Genomic DNA, 14500 nt, shown 5'->3' with positions numbered 1-14500 from the left:
ACAGTCTCTAAAATAATTGTGCGGCCACTAGCTACAATAGTTAACAAGTCCCTTGAAGAAGGTTATTTCCCAGACACGCTGAAGTACACAATAGTTAAGCCACTATTCAAAAAAGACACACAAGAACATACGTGAAACTATCACCCAGTCTCTCTTCTTCCATCGCTATCAAAAATGTTTGAAAAGGTAGTCACCATACAAATTCAAAATTTCATGGAAAAATTTAAAATAATCTCAAAAAATCAGTATGGGTTTCAAAAAGGCAAAACCACAGTATCTGCTATAAATAATATTGTTGATAAAATTAGCTCACCTCTAGAAAACTCACTGCATGCGACAAGAATTTTTTGTGACCTATCAAATGCCTTTGATAGTGTGAATCACTCCTTCCTACTCCGTAAACTGGCTAAGTATGGAATTAATACTAACAAAGAGATAGAGGGGCTGGCCAGTACTTACCTCAGCTCAGTACAGCCGATAGATACACATAAAACAGAACTGAAAATTTACACTCCTAGCTTTCGGAACTTTGTTCCTTCATCAGGGAGGAGAGAGGGGAAAAAAAGGGAAGAAGGGAAAGTGGATTCAGTTACTCACAACCCAGGTTATGAAGCAACAGGGAAAGGTAAACAGGGAGGGTAGCAAGGATGGAGGCATGGTTGTCAGAGGGAAGCCAAAGATATTCTACTGTAAGTACTGTGCCAGCTTCAAACCAAAGAGGATGCATACAGAAGTAAAGTATAAAGATAAACACAACTATGTAGGATGAAAAGATGCGTGAATGGCTAAAGAGGAAAGGGAAAGAGGAGAAGACTGAAGAGTGAATGGGAGTGAGGTTGTTTAACGTAGGTTCAGTCCAGGGGGATGGCGGGATGAAAGGATGTGTTGGAGTGCAAGTTCCCATCTCCGCAGTTCAGAGGGACTGGTGTTGGGTGGGAGAAGCCAAATGGCACATACGGTGTAGCAGGTTCCTAGGTCCCTAGAATTATGCTGGAGGGCATGCTCCGCTACTGGGTATTGGGCATCTCCTAGGCGGACAGTTCGTCTGTGTCCGTTCATTCGCTCAGCCAGTTTGGTTGTTGTCATGCCGATGTAAAAGGCTGTGCAGTGCAGGCACGTAAGTTGATAAATGACATGCGTAGTTTCACACGTAGCCCTGCCTTGAATTGTGTATGTTTTACCAGTAGCGGGGCTGGAGTAGGTGGTTGTGGGCGGATGCATGGGGCAGGTTTTGCAGCGGGGTCGGTTACAGGGGTAGGAACCGCTGGGTAGATGACATCTTTGTGGTCTGGACTCATGGTGAAGAAACACTCCTTAATTTCCTCCATAACCTCAACTCCTTTTCGAATCTGAATTTCACCTGGTCCTTCTCCAAAACCCAAGCCACCTTCCTGGATGTTGACCTTCATCTTGTTGAAGCTCACATCCACACCTCTGTCCATATCAAACCCACAAACAAACAACAATACCTTCACTTTGATAGCTGCCATCCTTTCCACATCAAACGCTCCCTTCCCTACAGCCTAGGTATTCGTGGCAAACGTATCTGCTCCAGTGACGAATCCCTCAACAACTACACCAATAACCTGACCAGTGCTTTCCTCTCCCGCAACTATCCTGCAGACCTTGTCCACAAACAGATTTCCCGAGCAATACATTCCTCCCCGTCCAACAACAATGTTCCTACCCCCAGACCACACAGAAGCATCCCCCTTGTCACCCAATATTATCCTGGCCTCGAAAACATCAACAAATTACTCCGCCAGGGATATGACTTTCTCAAGTCAACCCCTGAAATGAGATCATCCCTTGACAAAATTCTCCCCACACCACCCAGAGTTGCCTTTCGTCGCCCCCCTAACCTCCGTAACATCCTTGTTAAACCCTACAATATTCCCAGACTACCTTCTCTACCCAGCGGTTCCTACCCCTGTAACCGACCCCGCTGCAAAACCTGCCCCATGCATCCGCCCACAACCACCTACTCCAGCCCCGCTACTGGTAAAACATACACAATTCAAGGCAGGGCTACGTGTGAAACTACGCATGTCATTTATCAACTTACGTGCCTGCACTGCACAGCCTTTTACATCGGCATGACAACAACCAAACTGGCTGAGCGAATGAACGGACACAGACGAACTGTCCGCCTAGGAGATGCCCAATACCCAGTAGCGGAGCATGCCCTCCAGCATAATTCTAGGGACCTAGGAACCTGCTACACCGTATGTGCCATTTGGCTTCTCCCACCCAACACCAGTCCCTCTGAACTGCGGAGATGGGAACTTGCACTCCAACACATCCTTTCATCCCGCCATCCCCCTGGACTGAACCTACGTTAAACAACCTCACTCCCATTCACTCTTCAGTCTTCTCCTCTTTCCCTTTCCTCTTTAGCCATTCACGCATCTTTTCATCCTACATAGTTGTGTTTATCTTTATACTTTACTTCTGTATGCATCCTCTTTGGTTTGAAGCTGGCACAGTACTTACAGTAGAATATCTTTGGCTTCCCTCTGACAACCATGCCTCCATCCTTGCTACCCTCCCTGTTTACCTTTCCCTGTTGCTTCATAACCTGGGTTGTGAGTAACTGAATCCACTTTCCCTTCTTCCCTTTTTTCCCCTCTCTCCTCCCTGATGAAGGAACAAAGTTCCGAAAGCTAGGAGTGTAAATTTTCAGTTCTGTTTTATGTGTATCTATCGGCTGTACTGAGCTGAGGTAAGTACTGGCCAGCCCCTCTATCTCTTTGTTAGTATTTGTTTCACATCTTATATGAGATTTTCCATTAATCATTTAAGTATGGAATTAGGGGCACGATATTAGAATGGTTTAAGTCCTATCTAACCAACCGAAGACAAAGAGTGGTTATAACATGGAGTACCCCCCAAGGTTCTGTCTTAGGCCCCATTCTGTTTTTGTTTTACATAAATGATCTGCCACTTAATATTGAGTGTCACTCAGTTTTATTTGCAGATGACACACCTTTTAACATTGAAAGTAACAGTGCTGATCAAATTCCACAAACTGTATTAAACAATTTAGAAAAAAATTAGATACTTGCTTTGGTTTAAACGGGCTAAAATTAAACATGGAAAAGACTCAGTTAGTGCAGTATAAAATAAAACAAGCAAAATTAAATGATACTCCGGTCAGTCACAGAAACCAGGATTTGCAGGAAGCCAGCTGTGTGAAATTCCTAGGAATGATACTAGATAAAAATCTATCATGAGGATCACGTATACAGTACTTTGCAAATAAATTAAATCACCTAGCATTTGCAATGAGAATATTGTACAATGTTACCAGTATGGGCATAAAAAAGTAGTATATCACAGCTACTTTGAGTCAGTATTAAGGTATGGAATTGTATTTTGGGGTAACTCAAACCATATGTGTCGAATACTAACATTTCAGAAAACCATCATTAGAAATGTGCACAATGTAGGGCGAAGAAAATCTTGTCACCCACGCCTAAAAAATCTAAGAATATTAAGTGATCCCTCACTATACATATAACACCTGATTATCTTTGTACAGTAACCCTGATTTATTTGTAGCAAATCATTTTCAATATGATTACAACACCAGGAATCAAAATAATTTTATGCTGCCCACTCACCATTTAAAAATTTATGCTCAAACTCTACATTATATGGGTATGAAAATTTATAACAAAATGAAAGGAAGAGAATTGCTCAGCATAAATTTAGAAACAATGAATAAATCCTTATATGAGAAACCAGGGCAGAAATGTTACTATTCAGTAGAGGCAGTCATAAATGACAACCTGAAAATTTGAGGAGGAGAGAGCAAGTACTTAGGGCTATTAATCATAAAAATTTGCTACTTTTGAAGAAAAATTATTAACTGCTTAATTGAGTAATTATTTAATACTATTAATACTCTTCATTGCCCGCAGCTCGTGGTCTTGCGGTTGCGTTCTCGCTTCCCGCGTACGGAGTTCCGGGTTCGATTCCCTGCGGGGTCAGGGATTATCCCTACCTCGAGATGACTAGGTGTCGTCTTCTTCTTCATCATCATCATCATTCATCCCCATTCTGGTCGGAGGAGGGCAAATGCAAACCACCTCCGCTAGGACCTTGCCTAATAGGCGGTGCGGGTCTCCCGCATTGTCCCCTACGCTCCTCGGAGTTTGAGACCACATCATCATCATCATTTATTACATTACTAGTATATGAACCGTGGACCTTGCTGTTCGTGGGGAGACTTGCGTGCCTCAGCGATACAGATGCACGTACCGTAGATGCAACCACAATGGAGGGGTATCTGTTGAGAGGCCAGACAAACGTGTGGTTACTGAAGAGGGGCAGCAGCCTTTTCAGTAGTTGCAGGGCCAACAATCTGGATGATTGACTGATATAGCCTTGTATCACTAACCAAACGGCCTTGCTGTGCTGGTACTGCGAACGGCTGAAAGCAAGGGGAAACTACAGCTGTGATTTTTCCCGAGGGCATGCAGCTTTACTGTATGATTAAATGATGATGACATCCTCTTGGGTAAAATATTCTGGAGGTGAAATAGTCCCACATTCAGATCTCTGGGCGGGGACTACTCAGGAGGACATCGTTATCAGGAGAAAGAAAACCGTCGTTCTACGGATCGGAGCATGGAATGTCAGATCCCTTAATCGGACAGGTAGGTTAGAAAATTTAAAAAGGAAAATGGATAGGTTAAAGTTAGATATATTGGGAATTAGTGAAGTTCGGTGGCAGGAGGAACAAGACCTTTGGTCAGGTGAATACATGGTTATAAATACAAAATCAAATAGGGGTAATGCAGGAGTAGGTTTAATAATGAATAAAAAAATAGGAGTGTGGGTAAGCTACTGCAAACAGCATAGTGAACGCATTATTGTGGCCAATATAGATATGAAGCCCACGCCTACCACAGTAGTGAAGGTAGATGAAAATTTAATAGTCATGGGTGACTGGAATTCGATAGTAGGAAAAGGGAGAGAAGGAAACATAGTAGATGAATATGGATTGGGGGAAGAAATGAAAGAGCAAGCCGCCTGGTAGAGTTTAGCACAGAACATAACTTAATAATAGCTAACACTTGGTTCAAGAATCATAAAAGAAGTTGTATACATGGAAGCAGCCTGGAGATACTAGAAGCTGTCAGATAGATTATATAATGGTAAGATAGAGATTTAGGAACCAAGTTTTAAATTGTAAGACATTTCCAGGAGCAGATGTGGACTCTGACCACAATCTATTGGTTATGAACTGTAGTCTAAAACTGAAGAAACTGCAAGAAGGTGGGAATTTAAGGAGATGGGACCTGAATAAACTGAAAGAACCAGAGGTTGTACAGAGTTCCAGGGAGAGCATAAGGGAACACATGACAGGAATGGGGGAAAGAAATACAGTAGAAGAAGAATGGGTAGCTTTGAGGGATGAAATAGTGAAGGCAGCAGACGATCAAATAGGTACAAAGACGAGGGCTAGTAGAAACCCTTGGGTAACAGAAGAAATATTGAATTTAATTGATGAAAGGAGAAAATATAAAAATGCAGTAAATGAAGCAGGCAAAAAGGAATACAAACGTCTCAAAAATGAGATCGACAGGAAGTGCAAAATGGCTAAGCAGGGATGGCTAGAGGACAAATGTAAGGATGTAGAGTCTTATCTCACTAGGGGTAAGATAGATACTGCCTACAGGAAAATTAAAGAGACATTTGGAGAAAGGAGAACCACTTGCATGAAGATCAAGAGCTTTGATGAAAACCCAGTTCTAAGCAAAGAAGTGAAAGCAGAAAGGTGGAAGGAGTATATAAAGTGTCTATACAAGGGCGATGTACTTGAGAACAATATTATGGAAATGGAAGAGGATGTAGATGAAAATGAAATGGGAGATATGATATAGCGTGAAGAGTTTGATAGAGCACTGAAAGACCTGAGTCGAAACAAGGCCTCCAGAGTAGACAACATTCCATTAGAACTACTGACAGCCTTGGGAGAGCCAGTCCTGACAAAACTCAACCATCTGGCGAGGAAGATGTATGAGACAGGTGAAATACCCTCAGACTTCAAGAAGAATATAATAATTCCAATCCCAAAGAAAGCAGGTGTTGACAGATGTGAAAATTACCGAACTATCATTTTAATAAGTCACAGCTGCAAAATACTAATGCGAATTCTTTACAGACGAATGGAAAAACTGGTAGAGGCCAACCTCGGGGAAGATCAGTTTGGATTCCGTAGAAATATTGGAACACGTGAGGCAGTACTGACCTTACGACTTATCTTAGAAGAAAGATTAAGGAAAGGCAAACCTACATTCCTAGCATTTGAATACTTAGAGAAAGCTTTTGACAATGTTGACTGGAGCACTATCTTTCAAATTCTGAAGGTGGCAGGGGTAAAACACAGGGAGTGAAAGGCTATTTACAATTTGTACAGAAACCAGATGGCGGTTATGAGAGTCGAAGGGTATGAAAGGGAAGCAGTGGTTGGGAAGGAAGTGAGACAGGGCTGTAGCCTCTCCCCGACGTTATTCAATCTGTATATTTAGCAAGAAGTAAAGGAAAGAAAAGAAAAATTCAGAGTAGGAATTAAAATCCTTGCAGAAGAAATAAAAACTTTGAGGTTCGCCGATGACATTGTAATTCTGTCAGAGACAGCAAAGGACTTGGAAGAGCAACTGAACGGAATGGACAGTGTCTTGAAAGGAGGATATAGGATGAACATCAACAAAAGCAAAATGAGGATAGTGGAATGTAGTCGAATTAAGGCGGGTGATGCTGAGGGAATTAAATTAGGAAATGAGACACTTAAAGTAGTAAAGGAGTTTTGCTATTTGGGGAGCAAAATAACTGATGATGGTCAAAGTAGAGAGGATATAAGATGTAGACCGTCAATGGCAAGGATAGCGTTTCTGAAGAAGAGAGATTTGTTAACATCGAGTATAGATTTAAGTGTCAGGAAGTCGTTTCTGAAAGTATTTGTATGCAGTGTAGCCATGTATGGAAGTGAAACATGGATGATAAATAGTTTGGACAAGAAGAGGATAAAAGCTTTGGAAATGTGGTGCTACAGAACAATGCTGAAGATTAGATAGGTAAATCACATAACTAATGAGGAGGTATTGAATAGAATTGGGGAGAAGAGGAATTTGTGGCACAAGTTGACAAGATTAAGAGATTGGTTGGTAGGACATGTTCTGAGGCATCAAGGGATCACCAATTTAGTATTGGAGGGCAGCATGGAGGGTAAAAATCGTAGAGGGAGACCAAGAGATGAATACACTAAGCAGATTCAGAAGGATGTAGATTGCAGTAGGTACTGGGAGATGAAGAAGCTTGCACAGGATAGAGTAGCATGGAGAGCTGCATCAAACCAGTCTCAGGGCTGAGGACCACAACAACAACACAGGTATTATAAGGAAAATTGTAAACCAGTATTTGTGTTTTTATGAGTCTCCTGTACTTTATGTCAATGGCTTTAAGTTGTATGTTATGATACAATAAACTTCTACTGTGACAACTGCAAATAATTCATACTATATCATCATTTGTAGCTAATCTACATTTGTGCATCAAACAAATTTTGAACCAGTATATTCATTTGGCAATCATTCCTTCTAATTTTATTGTATATTTATGTAAATAAAATTATAGTTTTGAGAATTTTCGGAAGTGTTGTGCATATATACTGTAAAGTGGGGTGACTTTGAACATTTTAAATTCATTTTTGTAAATTAAACCAAAACTTCTGAAGATATTGACATGAAACTTTTTGGGAATTTGCAAGAGGTGTTGCTGAATACGATAAAGCAGATTATACATTTTTATCCCCCATGCCTAGTTTATTTTTTAAAAAGTTTTCACTGTTCAATTTCACCCCCTGGGTTGGGGTCACTTTGAACATGGAAACATTTACCTATTCTGTAGGAGTCATGTCAATTACTGTTAAATGGCACCCATATCATATGAAACAGCATGCTATTTTGTATATAATTATAGTTTTGAAAGTCATTTATTTAGAAAAAATTGAGTATTTTTTATGAGTTTTCTTTATTCTCCTGAAACTGTTTGTATGATTATGGATTAATTTTGCTAATAATGGAAATGGGGTGCTGAACTAGTTATGAAATAACTTATTTAAAAACAGATCTTTTCAAAACAGTCTGTATGACTTTAATAAAAGAAATGAAAGAAAGTTATCACATTTTAAAGAACTACATCTGTAAACACTCTACAGAAAAGGAAGTTGCCATGAAAGAGTGTCCACTCTAGCAGATGTCATAGACATCAAATTTAAACTCAAAATGAAGAATCAGGTAGAATCCTACAAATGTCATCTTTCTCAAAATCTTACACATCGGGAACATTAGGCGACACAAAAAAACTTCATTTGATTCCACCTTGGAATGCCATTTCCTCAGAAGTGTAATTTCATCATCAGTGATAACATGTCCAACACTATTTTACACTTTTCATTGACGGAAACTTCACCAAAACATGTTTTCCATGGAGCTGATGTGTCAAAGAACAGGGAATGCGCTGTTCAAAGACACTCCTTGAAAGACAAGCCTTCATATTTTATTTTGTTATGTCACCAAAGAACAAATTTAACATTTTATGCTTTCTGTAAATGTTCATTGAAGTGTTAACCTTGCCCATAAAAACTCGTTTCAAATTCTAAACTCAAAAATGCCTAATAATGGGCAAATGTTTTTGCGGTTGTGGAGGAACTTACATTTCCAGAAAATTATTTCATTTTCTGGCGTTGTTATACAAAGTTATTTCGTATCGACTGTCATGTCATCTGAATGTATCAATTATTGGCAATATTTAACGACTCTGGCCTTAGTGCCATATTTACACACTAGAGTGCAGCATTTATTTTTAAAAAACACAACATTGCTGTTCAAAGTCGCCTCCCCGTTCAAAGTCACCCCACTTTATGGTATATATATTGTAGTAGATTTATGGTTAGCAATTATTGTTTTGCACCCTATTAATTTCAGCAGCAATATCTCATTTGGAAAACATTGCTCATTAATTGAAATGTAGGTAATTACGTAACTAATGAAATATTTCTACTTTTTTAGCTGCTTGTTGACCAGTTTGTTCTTTGTCAGAGTTTGAAGTTCATAATCAAAACATAAACCTAGCCCTAATGAAGCTGACTGCTTTGGTGTTATAGTGTGTTGTGCACACATTATGACTGTGATGTCATGTTCCATTTAGTTTGTCAATATAATTTGTCTGCATTTGTTGCAAATTTCTTCTATTTTCAAGTTTGTTAGAGACCATAACCTTCAAAAAACAGAAGTTTTGTTTCAAAGTTGGCTTCAGAGAATCAGTAAAATTAATTCATGTATAGCAGATATGAAATGCATCTCAGGTACTCTCCTGTCCTGTATAATACTGTCTTCTCTCTAAGAAGTACAGGCCCAGTCACCACTTGCCAACTAGCTTGTGAATGACTTGTCTAGGAGCCCTGTACAGTGGAGGCAGGGAACTCAGGGTACTACACCCATCCACCTAACCAACAGGTCTGTGGCACTGTCTTCCACTGAAATTGACATTCTACATCTACATCTACATCCATACTCCGCAAGCCACCTGACGGTTTGTGGCGGAGGGTACTTCGAGTACCTCTATCGATTCTCCCTTCTATTCCAGTCTCGTATTGTTCATGGAAAGGAAGATTGTTGGTATGCCTCTGTGTGGGCTCTAATCTCTCTGATTTTATCCTCATGGGCTCTTCGCAAGACATACGTAGCAGGGAACAATATACTGCTTGACTCCTCGGTGAAGGTATGTTCTCGAAACTTCAACAGAAGCCTGTTCCGAGCTACTGAGCATCTCTCCTGCAGAGTCTTCCACTGGAGTTTATCTATCATCTCCGTAATGCTTTCGGGATTACTAAATGATCCTGTAATGAGGAACGCTGCTCTCCGCTGGATCTTCTCTATCTCTTCTATCAACCCTATCTGGTACAGATCCCACACTGGTGAGCAGTATTCAAGCAGTGGGCTAACAAGTGTACTGTAATCTTCTTCCTTTGTTTTCAGATTGCATTTCCTTAAGATTCTTCCAATGAATCTCAGTCTGGCATCTGCTTTACCGACGATCAACTTTATATGATCATTCCACTTTAAATCACTCCTAATGCCTACTCCCAGATAATTTATGGAATTAACTGCTTCCAGTTGCTGCCCTGCTATATTGTAGCTAAATGATAAAGGATCTCTCTTTCTGTGTATTCGCAGCACATTACACTTGTCTACATTGAGATTCAATTGCCATTCCCTGCACCATGCGTCAATTCATTGCAGATCCTCCTGCATTTCAGTACAATTTTCCATTGTTACAACCTCTCGATATACTACAGCATCATCCGCAGAAAGCCTCAATGAACTTCTGATGTTATCCATAAGGTTGTTTATGTATATTGTGAATAGCAACGGTCCTACGACACTCCCCTTCGGCACACCCAAAATCACTCTTACTTCGGAAGACTTTCTCCATTGAGAATGACATGCTGTGTTCTGTTATCTAGGAGCTCTTCAATCCTATCACACAATTGGTCTGATAGTCCATATGCTCTTACTTTGTTCATTAAACGACTGTGGGGATCTTCACAGCAAACATAAACTAGCCAAAGCCTTGCAGACAAACAAAAATTACACGAAGCGAAATGTAGTGTGAGGAGGGCTATGCGAGAGGCGTTTAATGAATTGGAAAGTAAAGTTCTATGTACTGACTTGGCAGAAAATCCTAAGAAATTTTGGTCTTATGTCAAAGCAGTAGGTAGATCAAAACAAAATTTCCAGACACAGAGGATAACAGACTAAAGGCCGAAATACTAAATGTCGTTTTCCAAAGCTGTTTCACAGAGGAAGACTGCACTGTAGTTCCTTCTCTAGATTGTCACACAGATGACAAAATGTTAGATATTGAAACAGATGACAGAGGGATAGAAAAACAATTAAAATCGCTCAAAAGAGGAATGGCCGCTGGACCTGATGGGATTCAATCCAATTTGACATAGAGTACGCAAAGGAACTTGCCCCCCTTCTTGCAGCGGTGTACCTTAGGTCTCTAGAAGATCGTAGCATTCCAAAGGATTGGAAAAGGTCACAGGTCATCCCCATTTTCAAGAAGGGACATTGAACAGATGTGCAGAACTATAGATCAATATCTCTAATGTTGATCAGTTGTAGAATTTTGGAACATGTATTATGTTAGAGTAAAATGGCTTTTCTGGAGACTAGATACAGTTTGGCAGTGCAACACACTTCACCTATAGGGAAGTCTGCTGCTTCCATTGTTGGAGGGAGGCAAACACAAAAGGGTAGGGTCGGTTGATTGTCAGCAGTTCAAACGTATGAAAAGTAATGGTATCTTTTAAGAATGTGAGAGATCACTCATGAACTCTGTGAGTATGCCTGGAGGCCTCATTCAACATGTTGAAGAGGCTATTCTAGCAGCTAATGATGGAAAGAGGTGCAACCAAGTGCAGAATGTCACACATGAAATGAAAAGTACCTGTCATCTGGGCTCCGAAGTCATACCTGTATCTTTCCAGTGAATGGCAAAGAGGATTGAGAAGACCAACCTTGCTTATGGAGTTTCAGCAAAGGTCACAATCTAGACCATTGTCTGCAGCATTGATCATCAGCACCTGATTCTGAGCTGAGTGGAAGGGTTGAACCAGAGACTTTGAAGATTCTGTGACAACCTAGGCTGTGCCTTCTTAGTCGTGTGCCATACGGATGATAACTAAAAGGTGAGGGATGTACCACGTGTAAGACATTAGCAGAAGCAGTGCACAAAACTACTATCAAATATCTCTGACATGCATACAGTGTAGAGTCTTAGAACATATTCTTGAGCTCAATTGTAATGAGCTGCTTCAAACAGAATAACCAACATGGATTCCAAAAATGTGGGAAACCCAGCTTGTACTTTTCTCACATGACATCCTGAAAGCCATGGATCAAGGTAGTCAGGTAGATGCAATATTCCTTGACTTCCAAAAAGTGTTTGACTCAGAACCACACCTATGCTTATTATCAAAAGCATGATCATGTAGGACAGGGATGGCCAAGAATTCAGCTTGCATGCAGTGCTTGTGCATGCATGCCAATCTCTCTTGCCTGAGTGCACACTTCCCCGTTTACCACACCATGTTGTCTGAGGGGAGAAGGGGGGACTATGAAAGTGTTGAATGCAGCATTCAGTTTTGTTTCATATTTCTCAACAACATAGGTCACAAACAAAACAAACTTTCAGTGTTTTTTTTCTTTTTTAGGCACCCTGAAGTCATCATAAAATTTATATCTGGCTCTCCCTATCAGCATATGAACAGACACAGGCAGTTCACAGATTTCTTTCACCCAGGTTGCCACATAATCATGACTTACTTAGTTTGGAGGAAAAAAAAAAAAAAAAAAAAAAAAAAAACAAAGCCTTTCATACACATTTGTTGATCGAAACATTGATATCATGTTTGTGGCCTCATTAGGGAAACGTGAAAACTATTACCAAGAATAACAACATAGAACTCCCAGCGAGTTTTAATGTAAAATAATTTGTCTTAAATGTACATTACTTTGCAGATTGACCATTTCCATCTGCAGATGCATAAAGGCATTTTCAACTGAAATGGAAAAAGTCTCAAAGACAGATGTAAAATTGGTAGTGTCCTCAGACTTTTTGAAAGGCTATTCCTGTAATTCTTTCAATACCACAATGGAGTGTTCAAAATTCAAGTTTTCTTTAGTGCCAATGAGATCTGGGAAATTCCTGCATATTTAATACAAAGTGTTTCTTGATGTATGGAGCAATGAATCCCATACAGATCATATGCTGATCATTTTTTAGCTCTTTTGTCTCCACTAAATTTTTAAATTCTTTCTCTATGGGGTGGAAATGGCATTTCATAGCAAGTTTGTAGTACCTGTCAAGTATGTGACTTCATAATAGATGTTGAGAGTTCCCATCCTTCTCTGTGATTCTCATTCATTTTTAAAGGACAGTGATGATAGACTGCCAGACAGTCTCTTTTTGCACAAACAGGCATTGGGCCTGTAAACTTCCTTTACCTCGAACAAATAGCAAAGAATGAACAGTGCTTACATCACAATTCTGCTGAACTGAAGAAATTTGTGCGAACTAAAATAAGCCACACCAAATGCTGAAAGAAAATGTCACACTGTATTGCTAAAAGAAATGTCACATTATACCAAGAAGGGCCAAGCAAAGCCAAGACATACCAAATATGACTGAGATAGACTGAGCCTTGGACCACATGTGAGCAGCACATTGTGCTTGTCATAGCTGACCCTGGTATAGGGTATCAAGTGAAATTTGTAACTGGATCGCAGATTTCTTGCTAGGAAAGGTACAGCATGTTATCTCGGTGGAGAATCATTGGCAAATGTAGAAGTAATTTCAGGTGTGCACCAATGTTGGGACCATTGCTGTTTGAGCCATATTAATGACCTAGCAGACACTATTAATAGAAACCTCAGACTTTTCACAGATTAAGCAGATGTCTGTAATGAAGTACTGTCTGAAAAAATCTGCACTATTACTCGTATTGTTGGATCTTGATAAAATTTCAAATTGGCACAAAGATTGACAACTTACTTTAAGGTGCAGAAATGTAGTATCCTGCACCTACAATATCAATGAGTCACAGTGATGTTGAAAAAACTTAACTGGCAGATGTTTGAATATAGATAGAAACTATTCCAAGAAATTCTGCTTACAAAATTTCAAGAACCTGCTTTACGTGATGAATCTAGGAATTATACTACCTCCTGTTTAGGATTTACTGGTAAACCAATAGAATAATTTTTGTTCTGTGTGATAAACTGTAAATACTTTCAGTATTCAGTTTATTCACAATTGACCACTTACATCGGAATAGGTCTGAACATTAAATATGCAATTAACAATAGCTTTACAGTAGTTTTTACTGTAGAAAATGGAAGAAATCATGTGAAGCGAGTGATAGAAGGTGATCAGTGACACTGATGAACAATTACATATGACTGTGTGATCTCTGGTCCTGAGTACAAAAGACATTAATAATTACTATTCTTTCCTTCTTTTGTGTAGCAAAAAAACTGGCTCTAGATCTCTTAAGGTTACCACCAGCTTAGACGGACTTGATTGTAATAGCTCTCATTAAAATACAGGTTTGTTAACAATAATTGTGTGAATTATTTACTTAACTGTGTTCAGAATTCAGTAGAATACTTGTTAATTATAAAAAAAAAAAAGCTTCTTTTATTTGTAATATAGTGCCCTCATCTGAGATATTTAAGATAGTTTTATGTAGATTCATTCATCTGTTGTTTCCACCATTGCTATTGGTCTAACTTATTGTGTCAAGTATGGCTCTTCAAGCCTACTTACTATGAAAAAATTCATTCAGCCTCTATCCAAGGCTTAAAGTAAAGGTTTAATGACAAAATTTCTTTACTTGTTTGTAAAAACAATGGCCATACTG

Source organism: Schistocerca serialis, chromosome 6, assembly GCF_023864345.2.
Source record: "Schistocerca serialis cubense isolate TAMUIC-IGC-003099 chromosome 6, iqSchSeri2.2, whole genome shotgun sequence".
Taxonomy (NCBI): domain Eukaryota; kingdom Metazoa; phylum Arthropoda; class Insecta; order Orthoptera; family Acrididae; genus Schistocerca; species Schistocerca serialis.
The sequence above is the reverse complement of the archived record's forward strand: the minus strand, read 5'-3'. Positions refer to the sequence as shown.